General features: G+C 44.3%; 1 protein-coding gene across 7 annotated transcripts in view; it reads right to left on the bottom strand.

The window, feature by feature from the left end:
* The window catches only part of PALM2AKAP2 (PALM2 and AKAP2 fusion), a 478,191-nt gene that overhangs the window by 96,788 nt on the left and 361,410 nt on the right, over positions 1-19,993 (bottom strand). The window contains exon 1 of one of the 7 annotated variants that reach the window (XM_061200122.1): positions 12,233-12,370. The exons of 5 other annotated variants lie outside the window; for them this stretch is intronic. The gene's annotated coding sequence lies outside the window, so the exon portion shown is untranslated. Of the gene's footprint in view, positions 1-12,232; positions 12,371-19,993 lie in introns of those variants that run through there. One more of the 7 variants, XM_061200123.1, reaches the window with a different exon arrangement.

The following is a 19,993-nucleotide window of genomic DNA, read 5'->3' on the forward strand; positions in this document are numbered from 1 at the left end:
ATCTACTGCTCTCCTTTAGCTTTCAAAAGATAGTTTTTCATGAACTTTTTTTTTTTTTTTTTGATGGTGATGTTTATTTTCTATTTCTGTCATTTGGATTTACCATTTGACTGTTTTTAATAAAAGTCAAAATTGGTACAAATGAAATAAAATTTCTGTGTGGATGACTATGCTTTATCGTGGTAAAATATACAAACATAAAATTCAGCATTTTAACCATTTTCAAGTGTACAGTTCAGGGGCATTAAGTATACTCACATTGTTCTGCTACCATCACCACCACCCATCCAGAGAACTCTTTTCATTTTGCAAAACTGAAACTGTACCCATTTAACACTAACTCCCCATTCCTCCCTCCCCCCAGCCCCTGGCAACCACCACTCTAGTCCATGAATATTTCTGAGATCTTAATAATGTCTTCTCCTTTTATGTTCTCTCCTCCTTCCTCTCCCTTAGGCAGGCAGGCAGCCAGCAGGATGCTTGCTTTGGAGATCTGGTGTCAAGGAGTCAAGGTTCTTCCTAGCTTTTGTAAAAATCTAAGCTATAGACAAGATTATGCAAGGCATTCTAGAAAGCGTCCTTCCATCCTCTACCTCTGGGTGTTTTACTCTGTTCCCTGGAAGCTCCTAGTAGAGCTGGCAAGACTTCAGAGAGGAGAGACTCCAGGCTCCAGGTTCCCAGATTTGCCAAGGATTCCCGGGCTCCATCCCATGCCTGTGTGGAACAGCCGAGAGCCTCAAACTTGCCCATGTGGACAGAAACAGTCAAAGCAATATAGACACGTGACTGGAAATCACAACTAAAACCGGTGAGAGAGACTTGTCTAGATGGCCCTTTTCCTAAAACCTTAGACCTTGGATGCAATCATAAGGTGGGCGTTTTCCCAAAATAACTGAGGTTAAATTTTCTGTTAGCTGGACAGATTGAAGGCTTGGAGACAAAATTAAGTTAATTTACGTAAGTTATAAAATGCTACGTTTTTTGCAAGCCTTTGCTTATGGACTGAGATTCATACCCTCAACCGCAGTAGGAGAGGGCAAGTTTAGTTTGTCTTAAGTACAAAGAAGGCAGAATAAGGATGGTAAAGATTAAGAGACTGTGTATAAAAGCCAGGCTACAAGGAGTCAAATTCTGACTGTGCCACTAGATATATGCCCGTGTCTTAAACCACTGTGCTCAGTTTTTTCATCTGTAACAAAAATTTATAATACTGGTATCTTCCCAACAGGAGGACGTTATGAGGGTTAAAGATGGCGATACATATGTGGCACTTGGAAGAGGGCCTGATTTTCAATAAATATTCATTATCAGAAGCATCTTAAATTCCCTTTAATCTCCCAGTATCTGCACTTATGGAAGATTCAACTCACTGAAGAAATATGAAAATCTGAGCTTTTTCAAAATTACGCTCTTTTGAAAGAAGCTTCTTCCCAATTTGTGTATGAAAATGGGCCCATGTTAAAGGTTCAAGGTTTTATTCAATTGTACACATATTGAATTATGTCTTCCTCTGTTCATGTAAACTCTGCCCTTGGTTTGGAGCCATTCTTCATAAAGCCCCAGTAATTGTTACTCTGTATGTGTCCAAGGATTTGCAGTAGTCAGTCGTGTAATGATTCTTACTAGCATTCTTCCAGGCCAATTTTGAAATGCATAATTTGTGGCCAAAAGAATTTAGTGGATCTTTCAAAAGATGGCATACATTATCAAGCCCAAGAGGACCCTTGAGGCGTTCATGAGATGTGACAACACACTTAGAGGGTGTGGGCTGAAGACAGGAGGGGTACCTCGGGGGACAAAGTCCTCTAAGCTTTTCTTCCTCTCATTTATTTATTTATTTATTTATTTTGGCCGCACTGCGTGGCATGTGGGATCTTAGTTCCCCAACCAGGGATTGAACCTGCGCCCCCTGCAGTGGAAGTACAGAGTTTTAACCACTGGACCACCGGGAAAGTCCTCTTCCTCTCATTTATACACCTTTAGGACTGATATTAAAGACAAAATTGTTTCTAATACTGATTTCCCAACTATTTTCTCAAAACAATTACTAGGAATCAGTTACCAGATGTCAAATCTCCCCCTTTTTGTGACATAACCAATAATCCTCCATAGCAATTGATCTCGTGTTCTCTGATTTCCACTATTCCCCAGAACTCCCCATTGCCCAATTTAAAGCCCTCTGGAGCAGATCAGCTGGTCTGCTGGAAGAACACAGGCTTCCCAGTGCTGGGAAGATTCATTCCACTCTGGCCAGAAGCCCAGCACTCCCGCTTCATCTGCCCTGGCCTCTGGCTCCAAATGCTGGAGCTGGACGGTCTGTGTAGCCTGCCGTCACTCTCCAAGGCGTCCCCTTTCATTTGCAAAGGATCATGAGAGTTATGAAAAGAAGGTACACAGAAGTTGCGAAGAGATTTTCTTCTCCTTGGGATGCCTCGGTGATAAATCCAAAACTTGTTGAGAACAATCTACTTCAATGACAATGTTCATTTAAAAGTATAGGAAAATGATCGTTATAATATCAACAGTGAAAGAAAGCTGGAAAACACACTAGAACCAAGAAAGAATTCTGTTTTCCAACTCTAGAGCTGGAGAAAAAGCAAGTTTTAATCAGAGTAGAACAAGAAAGTCGGTAGAGGTGTTTGTAGCCATTCTGAAGGAGATAAATGACAAGGGTTCTTTATCGGATAGAACTTCAGTTCAAAACTTTTCCCTCCCTTAATATACACTGGACATCCTGGTTTCACTTCCCAGTTGTGATTCAGGTTGATTTTCAGCTCACAAACGGAAGACAGAGAGAAAAGGAGGGAGGGAGGCAGAGGGGATGGAGGGGAGAGAGTTCCAGATGTTCTGGGCCAGAATCTAGAGAGAGAGAGAGAAGGGGCAGGGAGAGAGGAGAGGTGTTTGTCAGTGGAGGTGCTGGAATTAGAGGAGCTGAGTGAGAAAAGGGGGAGATGAGTAGATCCCAGGGGCAGGCAGGGAGGCAAGGTGGTAGGAAAGAGGCTTTGCTTCCCTTCACCAGTCTTGCATTTACTCCCTTTCCTCCCCCAGCCTCCAGGTATCACAGCTGACCCAACAACACAGCTTTCTTGGAGGCTGAGAAATAGGACAGAGGCCTGGGCAAGTTTGGGGAGTAAAACAAACAAAAGGTATTGTTGCCAGGCAGGACTGGACCGGGGGGTTGTGGGGGGGAGGTGGGGGGGGGATGACCCCCAGTGGGGGGCACTCAGTACACGCTCAGAAACATTTCTGCAACATCCTGGGTACCAGAGCCAGACACTCTCATAACCCTAACGGAAATCTATCATGCTGCAATTTCAGCTCTTTTACTCTTTTCAAGTCCCAGTAAAGAGAATCACATTTGCATAGCAAAATGCAATCAGTATCATCTAAGTTACACTTGCTAGAGAGCTGCATGCATCCGAAGCTATGGAAACATATCTACAGGATGTGAATTCCAGATATGGACGACTAGATTGGGGTTTCTCAGCATCAGCACTGTGGACATTCGGGGCAAGATAATTCTTTGTTGCGAGGGGAGGGGGGCATCCTGTGCATTTTAAGATGCTCAGCTGCATCCTGCTAGATTCTATTGATAGTTGCACCCATCCCCCCTCCCAGACAGACCAATCCCTCAAGTCAGTCTGCCGATCTCGAAGTCCTGAGGTTTGGCTAGTTTCCTCCGTGGTATCTGCCAGACCTTTGCCCTCCAAGTCCCAGGTAGTAGAGCTTCTCACACCATACTGTGCATACAAGTCCCTAGGGATTGTGTTACAAATGCAGATTCCGACTCAGCAGGTCTGGAATGGGGCTCAGGATTCTCTAGTTTCAACAAAGCCCCTGGGTGATGGTGATGCTAATGCCGCAGGCCCTCAGACCACACTCTCAGCACCAGGGCCTTTGGCGTCGCACAGCTTGGCTGGTTACCTGGTAACCTCCCAGCGCCTCAGCATCCTCATTTGAAAAATGGTGGTGATTGCGAGCATTAGGTAAGACACTGAAGATAAAGCAACCAGTTTGGTGTCTGGCACTCAGAAAATGTTAATTCCCTCCCCTTTTCCTCTTAGCTCCTCCCAGCACCAAGCCTAGAAACCTCAAGGTCAAGCCATCCCTGAGGATTACAGGAAATTCCCTAGAAGAAAAAACTCAATTCCATTCTGAGTGGTGGTTGGAGAAGGAGGGATTTCTTCCCTTTCCTTTCTTCTAGTTTATACTCTCTCTGTTGCTTACACCATAACATCTGTCATCCTTTGGAGGCTGTGAATTGTTTTGGTAATGAAGCATATGATGAAAAGAATATTTTAAAACAATGTACACATTGTGATTTCATGCAAAAGCAATGCCTCCCACTCTCCGGGTCCACCTCCATGCTGCATTTAACACTGATTTAAACTTTTCTCAAAAGGAAAAATGATCTCAAACAGGAATAATCGCAAGGGCTTTGGGTCGGATCTCAATTTCCAAAACAGTTTCTTCATATTCCTCCCCAAATGAATGAATTCTACTCATCTGGAATTGTGTCCGGGGAGAATCCTTGCTATCCTTTGCAAGGATAAAATGTTCTAATGCAAAAATACTAATTTGCCAGGCTAAATATAGCCTTGGGATCACACAGCACATGACACATAGACCTTGATTTTAACACACATACAGAGAGAGCTTTTGAATTCAGGGTTGTGTAGTACTTGATTTTTCTAGAATATTAAGTAAGATGTATTCCTTTGGGAAAATCACTCTCTCCCCATCCCCACCCCCCCACGAAAAGTGCTCAACAATGCTGTCTTTCTCCATTTGTAGGCTGTATCCGAAAAAATGTATGTGAGGCATTGCTCCAAACAAAGTAAGTTTCTGCATGATTCCACTGTGCAAATGTCGTCATGAGAATAGAAGTCGAGACAGTCAGCTGTACTGGGAGAGGGGCAGCAAGCCGGCAGTTAATCGCCTACAGGAAACTGTGGTTTGGCCTTCCTCCACCTTCACCCAGGTGCGGGGCTCAGGCGGCCCTGGCAGAGCTCTGCATTCAAGGCTGGTCAGGCTGGGTGGGAAGAAAGGCATCTGAGGGTCGGGACTTGCCCCAGAGTCTGCAGGGCTGGTCTCTGCTGCAGGAAGCGCTAGCTCAGCCCAAGGCCCACAGGATCACCACAAACACCCTGGGAAAAGCCATGGGGATGGCTGGGATGGCCACCTAAGGAACCCCTCTCTCTTCACAGAACCTGGAGTGGTGTGGGTACCAGTTCCACGCACACACTCTTCCTTCTAACCGACAAAAGACAATAACCCTGGAAGGTCTGGCAAATTCTCCTCTAAACCTCACCAACCCAGGGCGCTCTAAGGCCTGTGGGGTAATGTCCAGTCCAGCACCCTTTGACAACCCAGGAAAAACTGCTCTAGCATCACTGTTTATCCTTGCTTTGCACAGTAATAATCCTTTTCAAGGCTTCCTTGCTAAAGCATACGCAGAGCAAGAAAAAACACCCTTGTGTAGTTCAAAGAGAGGTTAATAGTTCTGGACCGCCATTGATATACACTGACTCAACTGCTCGCCAATCATACGTAGCAGATAAGGACTCTGGGTACTCCACAGGGCAGAACGTGCAAGTAGAATTCACAGACCTGTTGACAGAGCACCAGGATTGCCATGATCACCTGGTCTTGGCATCACCAGCAAAACCAGTTTAAAAGGCAGTATCCAGGCTCCTCCCACGTGGGTGATGCTGACAGTCTGTACCATATGGACACTGTCTGCCCCTCTATGGACACTGGGGTGATGCATCACATGTCCAGATATGCTGCTCAAGTGAACAGGCCAATTCCCAGGAAATTGGGTCTTCATGCAGGGCTGAGGCCCTTAAACAGAGTACAGACACTGGAGAGTCACTGGCCCTGAGTTGGACAGTTCCCCCTCCGGAGACGTTCTGAGCGGGGACTTCCCTCCAGCAGACAGTGATTAAAAAGAAAACTTCACAGGGGCATCACAAACTGGGTTAGGTGCTACAGTGTTCTGCTTTTTCAGTCATGCTGTTTGTGAATCCCCAACTGCTTTTTCTAACCGACTCACTTCCTTAAACGTACAGGCTCACCCTAATCCAGGGGTGGCACCATGAATTTGGTGGCCAGGTTTGGACCAAGGGTGGAGGTTACCTTCTATATGTGTTTGTTAAAAAGAATGATTTGTAGCACTTAAGAATTAACTCAAGATAATGCTTCTGGTGTGCCCACCTCACCTGGCTGCTACATAATCATCCATCCAAGCAGCCAACTCTACTGCAAATCTGTGAGAAGTTCAATGATAAGACAAAAAGGACTGAATTCACTATGCTTCTCAGGCTCTTCTGAAAACCTTTTTTATTTTAACCCTCATGGCAAATCTTTACTTAATACATTCATCCGTGTTCCTGCCTTATGACAGAGTAAACTCATGAAAGCTGGCAAAGAAGCTTGCAGTAGTTCGTGAAGGGGAATCCCAGCGACCCCCATCCTACTGCCGGTCACTGAGTGAGCTTAAAGCCCAGGATTAGGGTCCTGAAAATGTGGGTCCATTTTCCCATTGAGAAGCAATTTCTGACCTACTCGAAGCATCAGGAGAGAGCAAGTAAAGAAGACTGGAAGAAGCCTTGATACAACAGTGCAAGTGTTCTGGGGTAAGGGGAAGAGAAGGATGTCAGCCAGGTTCCGCAAGTCAAAAGGGGGCTGTGGGGTGGGCATGGAGGTCAGTCCTGGAGAACCTCTGTGCCCAAAGCTTCTGGATCTGATCTGGTGTAAAGGATGAACAATTGATGTGCTACATAATTGCTGGAATTTTTTAAAATTAACTTTAAAAACTGTTTACTTATTTGCATCTGCCATAAAGATGAAAGAAGATGTTGGTTAATTTAAGAAAACAACCAATTTGGGGAAGAATACATGTTCAAGGTGCTTCCATACCTATCTCATTTAAGTTTTGAAGTAGGTAAGTTTTGGTATCCCCATTTTTAATTTTTATTTATTTATTTATTTATTTATTATTTAAAAAAAATTTTATTGGAGTATAGTTGATTTAAAGTGCTGCATTAGTTTCTGCTGTACAGCAAAGTGAATCAGCTATACATATACATATATCCACTTTTTTAGATTCTTTTCCCATATAGGTCATTGCAGAGTGTTGAGTAGAGTTCCCTGTGATATACAGTAGGTCCCTATTAGTTATCTATTTTATATATAGTAGTGTGTATAAAAAATATGGAACACTTCATCCTTATGCAGGGGCCACGCTAATCTCTGTATCCCATTTTTTATAGATGAAGGAACTAAGACTCAGTTTATGTGACATGCCGTAGATCTTATAGAGAATTTGGCCAACACACTAATGAGTTTGGGCCCTGCCATGGCTCTGGATAACTGGGGCGTTAGTTATAGTATCTGTGTATTTGGCTCTGCTCACCCCATCTGCTCCAATCAAGCATCCAACCGACCACAAAGTCCCTGAAAAGGGGGCTTCAGAGGACAGTGTCACCCCCACCAAGTTCTACAGCTCTCTCCCCTTCCTTGGCATTCACACCATGACTCCCTCAACTCGGACATGTAACCTCCCAAGACAAACAAACAAACAAACCCACTTGAGGGAAGCTCTATCATTTCATCCCCATCCCTATCCTCTTCCTGAATAAGGAAACCCTCAGCATTCTACCTCCAAAGGGTATCTTTTCCAGCTGCAGGGCCCATGCAGTCTTTCTGAGACTCCAACCAAGAAAGGAACAAATGCCACTTACATGTTCCTTGATCCTACTCAAACGTGTCCCCCCAAGGCCTGGTAGCACTGGTGCTCCTAGATTTGAGAGAGAAGTACCAAAGGGAAAAAGAGGTGAATGGGCCCAAGGATGCTCTCAGCCCCTCTGCCCATGCTGTCTGTCCTCTCCTGCACCTCCTCAATCTCTGAATTCACTTCAAAAGGAAAAAAGAACCTCTGGCTGAACCCTGGAGAAAGCGTATCCTGTTTTACTGTAGGAAGAAGGCAAGGTCTTGATTAACTCATTTTTCTGGCGCTCATCTTTCATCTTTCAGAGACTGGGGCAAAGAACAGAAATAACATTTATATCGGGATTTTAGTTTTCTCAAAAGCCAGCCTCCAGAGTCTGTACTGGACTAGGTTTGGCGATTACACTTCTACACTTGTAAAAATTATAATCTGTATCTACGCTAACATCACACTGAGACTACAAAATCCTGAACGGTCAATGGAAGGACAACAGTACATTCACCATGGTAAACTCACTAAGGCAAGAAGTAGTCAAGGCGGGGTAGTCATTTATTACATCTTAGAAACATCTTCATCAACAACAGTTGAAATAAATGTTTAATGTTAGGTTACTGAAATTATTAGAGCACTCCATTTCTTAAGTATTCTAATTAATCAAGTCCTACTTAAATCACACAAACATACTGTACAATTTTCTTTTTGAGCAAAATACAGGTTTGTCCCACTATCTGAAAGTGGACCACTCCTATGAAACCTCTGGTAAGCTGAACTGGCATGAAGCAAAGAGTATTCCCACTTCACGTTACAGCAGGCACTTCAATTTTACGAAAGACTACATTAGTTCGATAACAGCTTTTTCATAGAAGTGAAAATCTTTTTTGGATTTCTTTTGGTTAGCGAAATGTAGATCTTGAGTAAAAGCGAAGGGGCACTAATGTGAACTTTCAGAAAGTGGGGGAAACCTGTAGTGGATGTTCCTGTTACAGCAGAGGTGGTTTCAACTTCTCTATAATAATATATTCCTGGAAAATGTGTTTGAAGGGCATATGTCCAAAACTTAACAGCAGTCATATATCCTTAGAAGGTGATTATCTAAGAGAAAAACAAATACAGTATGCTAACACATATATATGGAATCTAAGGAAAAAAAAAAAAAGGCCATGAAGAACCTAGTGGCAAGACGGGAATAAAGACACAGACCTACTAGAGAATGGACTTGAGGATATGGGGAGGGGGAGGGGTGAGATGTGACAGGGTGAGAGAGTGGCATGGACATATATACACTACCAAATGTACAACAGATAGCTAGTGGGAAGCAGCCGCATAGCACAGGGAGATCAGCTCGGTGCTTTGTGACCACCTAGAGGGGTGGGATGGGGAGGGTGGGAGGGAGGGAGATGCAAGAGGGAAGAGATATGGGAACATATGTATATGTATAACTGATTCACTTTGTTATAAAGCAGAAACTAACACACCATTGTAAAGCAATTATACTTCAATAAAGATGTTTAAAAAAAAATCTCAACAAATGAATGACTGTAATGATAAAAAAAAAAAGGTGATTATCTAACAAAGATATTTCTCTCCCTCCCCCCTCCCCCTCCCCCCCATGATGGCTCATGGACGCACTGTCTCCCTCAGGCCCAAGCCACCCAATGTGCTGCTCCTGGATGAGGCTGGTGCTAGTGCAGGGCCCTGAAGCTTAAGCTTTTTTAGCATCACAGCAAATCTGTCTCCAGGTGTCAAGTTTGCACAGTACCAAAAAAATGATGCAATCTTCTAGCAAAACTTACTAACATTGTTGAACCTGATAAGTATATTCATCAATTACTTGAAATTTCCAATAGCTTACACAGTATGCCTGACCAATAATCTAAGCAAATGGTGACTCCCATGTGTCTCAGGATCAAGGGACAGCCATTCCAGAGGCTAATTCATGAGAGATCATACCAGTGCTGAGAAATGTATAAAATTAAAAAATGAAACTGGTTTTCAGAAGTCAATTTTCAACATGCTCCTGTTTTAATCATTAAAATCCCTCAGCACAACCCCCCTCCAAATTCAATTGCATTTTTATTTGAAACATTTCTCATTTTCCTAATATGTAGAGACTTGTGATGACAACCTTGATAGAAATCTAGGACATGGGTGTTTTAAGAGTCCACCAACTCTATAAAGACAGCAGAATCTAGCCAATAATTATAATAATTAATTAGAAAGTCCAGGGTGTTAGCATTTTAAAAGCAACAGTTAATATGTAATTTCTATATTAAAATACTGAAAGGTTTAGAAATAAAACAACCAGTGGATCATTTTCCCCTCACTTGACAACTAAATTAAGACAACCTCTTCCACTTTATCAGCCAGAGATCCTGAGCTAGTGAGCCACTTATGAAAGTGAAATAAATTCTGACAACACTACCCTGAACTCCGCAGGCAGGAAGCTGTTTCAACTGTCATGCCAGAACTATGAGATAATGGGTATTTCAAAATGTTTGTCCCATCTCAAAGCCCAGTCTCACACTAGCATCTTGGCATCCCAGAAAGAAGTTGAAATGAACTCCACTGCCAGAGAAGCATCTTAACACTTAATTGCCCAGTCTGTTAGGTAAGGGATCTGGAGACCCAAGGTGTGTATTACTTTCATTTCTTCTGGCTCATGACTAATTTTATTGGTGCAGCTCAAAATAACTGCAGGGCCTACAAGACCCATGGTGTGCCCACTCAAAGGAGAAGATGCCCTTTAAGCAAAGAGCTATATCAAAACTGGAGAGGAGAGAGCCGGCATCGGACAGCCGTTTAGAGGTGCTTTAGGGCAAGTTTCAATTCTTAAAAGGCTTTATGTTTAAAGAAGCAATGAACTCCTTACTAAATATGCCTCATTTCTAGACCTGTTACTCTGAAATTTTATTGATCAAAGTTGAGGAGGCTGCCAGCAGGAAGAGAGTGTTTAATTAAATTGCGAACATTTCCAGGAAGAAAAGTGTGATGCTTAAATTAACTCTCTTCAATTAGAACAAAGCCAAGGAAACAAATCCCCTGGGATTACACTGGTGAGTGGTGGGTTTGTCCTAATTCAGCCTCCAGGTGCCAGTGACGGGTGATAAGAGGGAAGAGTGCTTCCTCTGAGAAGTTGTTTGCAGACTGAGGGATATACTATATAGAGAGACGTGTGTGTGTGTGCTCTTTTCAAAGGTAAATATGTGTGTGTGTTGTGGGGGTGGTTTTAGGTGCTGCGCCTAAAACTGCTACAGGGAAGGGTAGACATCTGCCAAACCACTACTGCCCCACACGGGAAACCGGGTCTGGAGAAATAATCCACCATCTCTCTACACGAGTCACTTCCCTCCCAGACGCGCCCTTCTGCGGATCAGGGAGAGATCCCCAATGCTGGCCGTCTCGCATCCGTCCAGGGAAACTCAGAAACCAGCTTGCGGGTCCCGCTCCCGCGGGTCCACCCTCCGCCTCGCTCCCCACCGCCTGCAGCCGCCGCTTCGCCTTCCGCCCTCACCGGCCACTAACCCCACCGCTCCCCGGCCCGCCTCGCCTCCCTCCGCGGCTCCCGGACAGCCCGCTCTCCCGGACCTCCATTCAGTCCCCTGTTCTCCACTACGATTCTCTAGAATTTCTCAGGGCCGCCAGTATCTCCTAGCTCCTATCCGGGGAGGCGCGTCGCCTCCACCGCGATGCCAGAACACTTGCCCCAGCGCTCACCACCACGATCCGCGCCCTCAACTCCCCACAGGGTCCCCACAAAGGGGCCAAAGAGACCTACCCTCCGGCTTTGTCCAGGATAAAACACCAGATCCTAATAGTTGGGGTCCCAGCCTCAGGCCGAACTTCCAGGCTCAGCTCGGACCCGGTTCCCCCTCCCTCCGCGCGCAGAAGGGCTGCTCCCTCCTCCTGCAGCATCTCCCCGGACCCCATTCCAAAAGGTTCCAGCTGCCTGAGAACCCGGCCCTCCTCGGCCTCAGTCTTCCTGCAAAGCTCCTGATTTCTGAAAACGCCCCCAGCGCTACCATCAAAGGAGTCAGGACGCGCGCCTTCCTCTCCAGCTGGAACCGCTGGCTCCATCCACCGCGGCTCCCAGGTCTGGAGTGGCGGCTACCGACCTTTGATTTTTCTCTGCTTTTCCTGTACAGCCCGACTCTGTGTGTGTTTGGCGGAGGGGGTGGGAGGGAGGTGGTATACCTAAGTTAAGTTTTTAAAGCATATATAAGTGAGTAAGTATTGAATAAAGCAGCCAAAAGCTGGCCCTCCCCCAAACCTAGGAATTCAAAGCCACAGGGTCACAGCCCTTTCCAGCCAGGCCCCCGCCCCGCACACGCTCCACTAGGCAAGGACCATAAAAGCCCTTTAAAGTCCGCGGTGCATCAGAGGGCCTCCCAAGGGACCAATCCTTCCCGAGTCACCCTCTCCCCGCGCCCGAGGCCCCAACACCAGGAGGGGGCCCCAGGGACTTGGTGTCCTGGATCGCCGCGCCTGAGCTTGGACACCCACCTCTGGGCGCCGGACGGGGGCGCTGTCCTCGGCCTCCGATCTAGCGCGGCGCGGCCACTACCTCCTCCTCGGGGCGTCGGGGAGACTCCGCGGAAAGGAGTTCGGCAGGCCACGGCTGGGGCGAGCGCATCTGCCGAGAGCCGCGGCCGCTCTGCGCGCTGGAGCGCCGGGAGCGCCGCCCGCCTGCTCCCGGAGCCCGCCCCTTCCCCGCCCCCTTCCCAGCGCCTGGGGCAGAGGTCTGCCCCTCCGCTTCCACATCCCCTCCCCAACCACTCACACCTTCTGTCTGTGGCTTTGGCGAAATCTTGGCACACACCGAGAAACCAAGAAATGAGTGAATGGATAGATTGGAGGGATGGAGGGATGGGGCAAGTGAAGCCGAGTATTTCCTAACTGGGGAGAGGGCTCTGTGTCTGGGTACGTGGACCTGTGTTAGCGCACGTGTGGCCGTGTCGGCGTGCGTTCATCTGGACGTGTGCGTTGGTGTATACATACGTGCATATGAGTGTATATGGAAGTGTGTGGCTGCGTGTGCGCCCTCACAAGGCCGGCACCGCTGAGTTCCTATCCGAGGGGTCGAGTTCCCCATCCCTTACCGGCACCAAGACTGTGTTCGGGTAAGCAGGACCGCTGCGAGCCGGTGGGAGACGCGTCTTTGTGACGCGGACGGCGGCTCGGTGTGTTTTGGGCCTCTCCCTGATGTGGTCCAGAGGCTGAGGTGCGGACAGGGATGCTTCTGGTTCACTGGCTCGCTAGAGCCTTCATGCTGCCCTCCCTGTTGTGGCAGCTGGTGGCCTGGTGTCAGAGCGCGTGTGTTAACAAAGCCAGCGGTGGGGAAGGAGGCAGCTGATACACCGCGTGGGGCTGGATCCGGCGGGTGGCCAGCCATCCCCCACTCCCAAGCTGTCTGAAATTTCAGCTTGTAATCCCCTCCCCCACCATGAATATTTAAATAATGTTAATGACCCTCTGAAGACGGACCTTCTAGAAATCCTGAGAGGACACACACAAAAACACCTCACACAGAAAACAGTATTTTTAAAACCAAGGTGTTCTCTGCAGAGGAAATAGAATATAAACATGATATGTAGTCAGATTTCTTGAATTCAACTTTCCACTAGGCATGATCAAGGTTTTCATTTCCCAGTGGTTCTCCCTCCCCACCTCTGCAAGTCAGAGCCCCTTACTCCCTAGTTTCCATCCTCTGTTGGCCTGCTTCTTTTCTGAACCGCTGGCCAAAATCCCGGGGTCCTCTTCTGAGAATCAATTCTGCCTGCCACACACGGCAGGGAAAGACAACTGCCAGGGACCTTGATTTCCCATACAAGAAACGATAACATGGGGACCTGTCCAGAAAGCCTGTCCAGCTAAAGACATCAAAAATAGCATCAACCCCGGAAAAGGCTTATTTACTGTCTGAAGGTTTATTCACACCTTCACGGAAGGGGAGGTGGGGATGCAGTGAAGGCTACAATGGAGACCTCAGCGGTTCTCCTCAGGGTTCCTGAAAATCTATAGGCTTCTTTTTCTTGGCATTTAGGAATTGTTTCACCAGCCTTTTTGCATGTTTGTCTCTTACACTATTGAATTTCAACAGAATTTACTGACCAGTGGCTGGAGATTACAGAGTTTTAGCCTCAGTCAATCCCTTTCTTTCCTTTTCTTTTCTTTTCTTTCTTCCTTTCCTCCTTCCTTCCTTCCTTTCTCTCTTTCTTTCAGCTCTTCATGGCACTAACCTGAGTTAAATATTTGGGTGCCCTACATTGTGCTCTATTTTTAACATTTTAATAGCATGTGAAAACTCACATTGAAATGAGCATGTTTCGGGACACTTATTTATTTATATGGACCATAGACTCTTCAAGGAAAAATTCTAAACTTACAGCAGAGGTGAGATTTTTATAAACAGTATTAGGGCAAGTGCATCATCACTCCTTCTTCCTATATTCCAGTCAAACATTTACCAGTCAAATTTGTTTCCTTATTAGAAATAGTACAGCAATTCTGAATTCTTTCCTAAAGCAATGTCAGTGTTAATATGACTGTAATATTATTTTTAAATATGAATTAATTAATGCTAATTTTCTGTTAATTTTAAAGTTCTGGCATATTCTACAGAAAACTATTGGGAATATTAATTTAGGAAAAGTACAAGTTCAATAGATATTAATTTACAAGAACATTTCCTTTTCTTTCATCTTATAAGATGTTAAAGAGGAAGCCATGATTAAGCTACACTTTTTTAAAATGAAAGACTTGGTACATACCAGGGATCAGAAATATTTGTTTAATTTGTTCAATGAAATCAATGCAAGGGTATGAACATCTGCATGTGAAAGTAAAAACTGTTTTAAATTAACATTTATTTTCCCCTAGGTCAGAGGTTCTCAACCAAGGGTGATTTGATGCTTCCCCCACCCCCACCCCCCGCCCACCCAGACATTTTGGCAATGTCTGAAGACATTTTTGATTGTCATATTGTCATAATGGGGGTGGGGTGCTACTGACATTTAACGGTTAGAGGCCAGGGATGTTGCTAAATATCCTGAAGGGTATGGTACAGTCCCACAACAACAAAGGATCGTTGTATCCCAAATGTCAAGAGTGCCGACGTTGAGATATCTTGCCCTGGACCCAAAGCCAGGACTAAGGACCACAGATATCAGGACCATGTCTGCATTTATTAAAAATGCAAATTCCTGGGCTCCACCTTTACCTACTAAGTCAGAATCTCTGTGGGCAGGACCAGGGAAACTGTTTTAACAGCTCCTAGGTGATTCTTAAGAACATAAAAGTATAAGAAACACTGGAGGGCTTCCCTGGTGGCGCAGTGGTTAAGAATCCGCCTGCCAATGCAGGGGACACGGGTTCGAGCCCTGGACCGGGAAAATCCCACATGCCGCGGAGCAACTAAGCCCGTGCGCCGCAACTACTGAGCCTGCGCTCCAGGGCCTGCGAGCCACAACTCCGGAAGCCCAGGCACCTAGAGCCCATGCTCTGCAACAAGAGAAGCCACCACAGTGAGAAGCCCGCGAATCACAACAAAGAGTAGCCCCCCGCTCACTGCAACTAGAGAAAGCCCGCGCACAGCAACAAAGACCCAATGCAGCCAAAAATAAATAAATAAATAAAATAAATTAAAAAAAAAAAAAGAAACACTGGAGATGGGAAAGGCTGGCTTCTTACCCAGTGCATGCTTATGGGCTCATCACACTGTATGTGCCTTAACATGATAATGGTTATTAGAGCTGAGAATATTTTATGAAATATATACGCTCCTTGATCCATGTAAGAAGCACTTATGAAGCAAATAAAGGGCTACTGATTCTGTGAAGACAAACAAACATAGCTGGGATATGAAAATGTTAAACACTCCCTACACCATTTAGGACACAACACCGTCTATGGAAACGTTGCTTGCCAAGAGGGGAGGTCATGATTTTTTTTTCCCTATGGCCTAAGTGTACATTTTTGCTTATGTTGCCTGTGCCATGCTGCCTGCCCATTTTAAATGGTGCCCCTGAGCAAGAGTGGCCTCCAGGGGACACAAGAAATAGAATGTACTTACTAGAGAAACACCAGAAGTAAAGGTTGGGTTTCTGGGAAAGAAGTCAGCCTAGACACAGACTGACAGAGCCTCTTCTTCCTCCCCAAGCTTAGAGAAGAATAGAAGCTGAAAGAAAGACCCATGTGTTGCTCAGAGAGCTGATCTGAAAACCCAAAGAAGGGGCCAAGACTGGTCAATCATAAAGAATTTGCCATTTCTTCCTTCTGGCAAGGAGAAAGACCAAAAAGCATCAGCTGGGTATACTCCTCAAGTACTAAATGTGTCCTACAGAAAATAAAGGCTTGCTAGAAAAAAAGAGTAAGAATAAGATGGAAAAGCAAAGAAAACCAGCACTGAAAAGGCTGGCCCCCCTCAAACCAATAGCCGTAGATCTGTTGGGCTTTCCCAGCAAGTACCAGGTAAAGTCATTGGAAAGTTAGGAACAATCCCAATCCCAAGGGCATCCCCATGGGACCAGATGCACCACTGCAAATCTAAGAGAAGAAACAAACAGGGGGAAATATTTGCAACATATATAACAACAGGTTACTATCTCTAATATGCAAAGAGTTCTTACAAATCAATATGAAAATTGAAGAAAATTACCAACTATCTAATTGAAAAAAAAACAAACCAGTCATTTATAGATAAGTAAGTATAACTGGCCATTGAACTTAGGAAAAGATGCCAAAACTCTTTCTCATTAAAAAAAAAAATGCAAGTGAAAATACTGGAATAATATATTTTGCCTATGATATCAGTAAATACATAAAATACAAATATTATCTATTACTGGTGAGAGAATGATGAAAATTAAGTATTGTACATTGTTGAAGGGAATATAAACTGATGTTAATAAATTGGTAAATTCGTTAGACAATTTGCTGATATCTCTTAAAATTTAAAAAAATGCTTATACACTTGAATTTGCAATTCACTTTTGGAATTCGGAAGCTTATAAGATCTGTGAGTCAGAAGAAGACTGAAGTGGTAGGGAGGAGTCAGTGAATAAGAAATTCCTGATCACAGAAGTGGCCAAAATAAAGAGACTATTTAATATAAACTTTTAAAATTGCTTGCTGTGTAATGTTGTGACGTAAGTACTTCTGGTAACCCCTAGACCTCTGATAACAGTATTTGTTCGGAGAACCAAAGGCAAGGGGCTAATATATGGCTTGGTGCAGACTGGATATCACGCAAGAAGGATGTGAGATTAAGAATTCAGACAAGATGGGAAACCAGAACAAGAAGCGACCAGGAGAACTAATTCCATCCCACCGGAGTTAACCACTTGAGTTAAAAATCCATAAAAAGAGTGGGGTGGGCACTGGACCACCTCTAACACTTTGTGGGTAAGGGTCCAAGTAATTTTAATTTAATAATTATAAAAGGAATAATTTTCCCCTGAAGGCTGTGGGACTTGGGATAGCCAACCAACAAACTCCTAGGATGCACACAGATTTTGGCTTATTTTCTAATTCTGATAGTGGTTTTACCCTATTCATCTGGATGTTTTGTTTGTTTATGGATTTCCCACTTAAGACATTTCTCCACTGATATCTGATTCTTATAAAAGGGCAAAAATGTCATCTCTAGATAATTGTAAGCAATGATGCTTACATCCTTGGCTTTTCCATAGAAGAGATATTTCATCCATAGACTGTTTTAACCATCAACTTTCTGAATGAATGCACAACATATAAGACAGGATATGGACTGTTTGTTCTGACTTATAGTTGTTTTATCAAATTAAAAACACTCTTCTCAAAACCATCTCTTCTCTAGTGTCAAGTCTGGTTTCTGAGTGATGGTCAGCTCTTAAAACTTTGAATATCAGTGTTTCCCAAGCTAGCCCACATTGAGAGTAGCTGGAAAACTGGAAAGAAAAAAAAAATCAAAAAACAAAAAGCCTGGGTTAATTACCCTAGAAGATCTGGGGCTCAGGAATCTGTATTTGTTCAAGCTTCTCACATGATTCTATGACACAGCCTGGTCTGGGACCCACTTGGGGTGGACACAATTATCTTTAGGCAGGGGAAGGAGAGAGCAAGTGAACACAGAGACAGGGATGGCTGTCACATGAGAACACTTGGCTCTTGGACCATGTTTACTCCCGTTCTTGGCCTAGTTTGTGGTTGCCTGCCTTTCCTTCATTTCCTCTCCAGGATCTCCAGCTTCCTGTGCCCGAGTAAGTTCCTTTCCAGCCTGTTCCACATATATTTCCTTTCCCTGCATCCTCACACTTGGCCTCTCCTTTGCCAAATCCTCTAACACAAGGAAATGGTGACCTGATGACATTCACCCCAATGCTTGAGACTCTTTTTTCAAAAGACTTTTAAAAATACTCCAAAGAAACATTCCGAAACCCAAGCAACTTTTGCCCATCTAACTGCTTTCATTTTGTCCCACATTATAGCTGGACTGTGCCTTCTCCACATTGACAAAGGGACATTGTGCATCCAGATTGCCCCTTGTAATATACATTTAAAGGGTACCATTATAAAGTGCAAGTCATACAGTGTTCCAGACTAAAATCATCAGTGAAATGCAGCAACATGGAAGCTGCTCGTTGGAAAGGATGCAGAAAAAAAGCTACATGTGCAGGGGAAAGCAGGGTGGGGAAGGGAGAGAGAGCGCAAACGACAGAATCCCCCTGTGAGGGAAGCAAGAAGGCACAGATGGACACGTGGGACCACTGTGGGCCCCACCTTCCTCTTTACAGAGGCCTCAAAGCTTAAGTGTTAATGACAAGAATGTACTCATGTAATACTTTGGTAATTAACAACAAAGCCCAGAGGCTCAAGTTCTTTGTTTCCTGGCTGAGAATTTTATCTCATTCAACAACTGAAGCATTTAAAAAATCTAGTAAACACTCTGGAGTTCATGCCCTAATGGAGACACAGCATAGAACAAGGTGATTTTAAGGCACGGCATCACAAACACAAAGTCTGCTAAATATACTTGGAATGTACAGGAAGGGACACAGCGTGTTCACAGACACGACGATGGGAGCAGTGCCCCCAGTGCAGAAGGCAGTTTCTGTTGAGTAAATCCAGTGAATTTGCTTCTCATTAGCGATCCGTGTTTTATTTTATTTATTTATTTATTTTTGGCTGCACCACGAGGCTTGCGGGACCTTAGTTCCCCTGACCAGGGATGGAACCCGGGGCCTCATCAGTGAAAGCGCCGAGTCCTAACCACTGGACAGCCAGGGAATTCCCAGAGATCTGTGTTTTAAATACAAAACTACCTTTCTTTCTGGTGGTACTTAATTCCTTTTCAGTTTAGGTAACATGAGAATGATTTTTTAGTTTTTAAAAAATGGGACCGTAACATTTTCCCAGTCATGCTCAAGAACTCTTAATTACAGGCTGTTAATTTATGGAAAGAACCATAAGGATTTTCAGTACTATTAGGGGAAACTTGATTTTAAACTTTAATAATTCTGATCATCAGAGAGGGGTGGCCTTTGCAGTAAGTAGTCTCTGACTTACTGGTCAAGTGTTTTAATATTGTGAACAACCCAACAAGACAATAGGCTTTTTCCTTCTATGATATTGAATATATTAAATTACTTATCCAGGCGTGAAGGTAAGTTCACTGAATATGATGGGGGAATACTCTGAAGGCAGTCTGAGTTTATCTACACAGAGTAAGCTAATTACTTACCTAAGTAACAATGAAGATTATAAAATGTTAAGACCATTTAGATATGGAGAATAATAATGGCTTCTTCTACAGCATATTAAAAGCTTCTGTTGGGAGGGGACCATGACCTATGTAAAATCACTTTAGAAACCATAACAGCTTATGATAAAGTCAACTAAAGCATAAAAACCCACATAATCTGTGAAGAGCCTCCAACTTCTCAAGTAAAGGCCTTTGCCTTCTCTCCTGCTTCTTTTCCTTCTCCCTCTCCTCCTTTCTCTCGTCTTTTTTTTTTAATTGTTTTATTGGCGTATAGTTGATTTACAATGTTGTGTTAGTTTCTGCTGTACAACAAAGTGAATCAGCCATACGTATACATATATCCACTTTCATCTAGACTCCATTCCAATATAGGTCATTACAGAGCACCGAATAGAGTTCCCTGTATACAGTAAGTTCTTATTAGTTATCTTTTGTATATCGTAATGTATATATGTCAATCCCAATCTCCCTCCTTTATCTTCTTTTCCCCTTCCTTCCTTCCTTCCTTCCTCCCTTCCCTCCCT

This window comes from Eubalaena glacialis, chromosome 9, assembly GCF_028564815.1.
Source record: "Eubalaena glacialis isolate mEubGla1 chromosome 9, mEubGla1.1.hap2.+ XY, whole genome shotgun sequence".
NCBI classification, from domain to species: Eukaryota; Metazoa; Chordata; class Mammalia; order Artiodactyla; family Balaenidae; genus Eubalaena; species Eubalaena glacialis.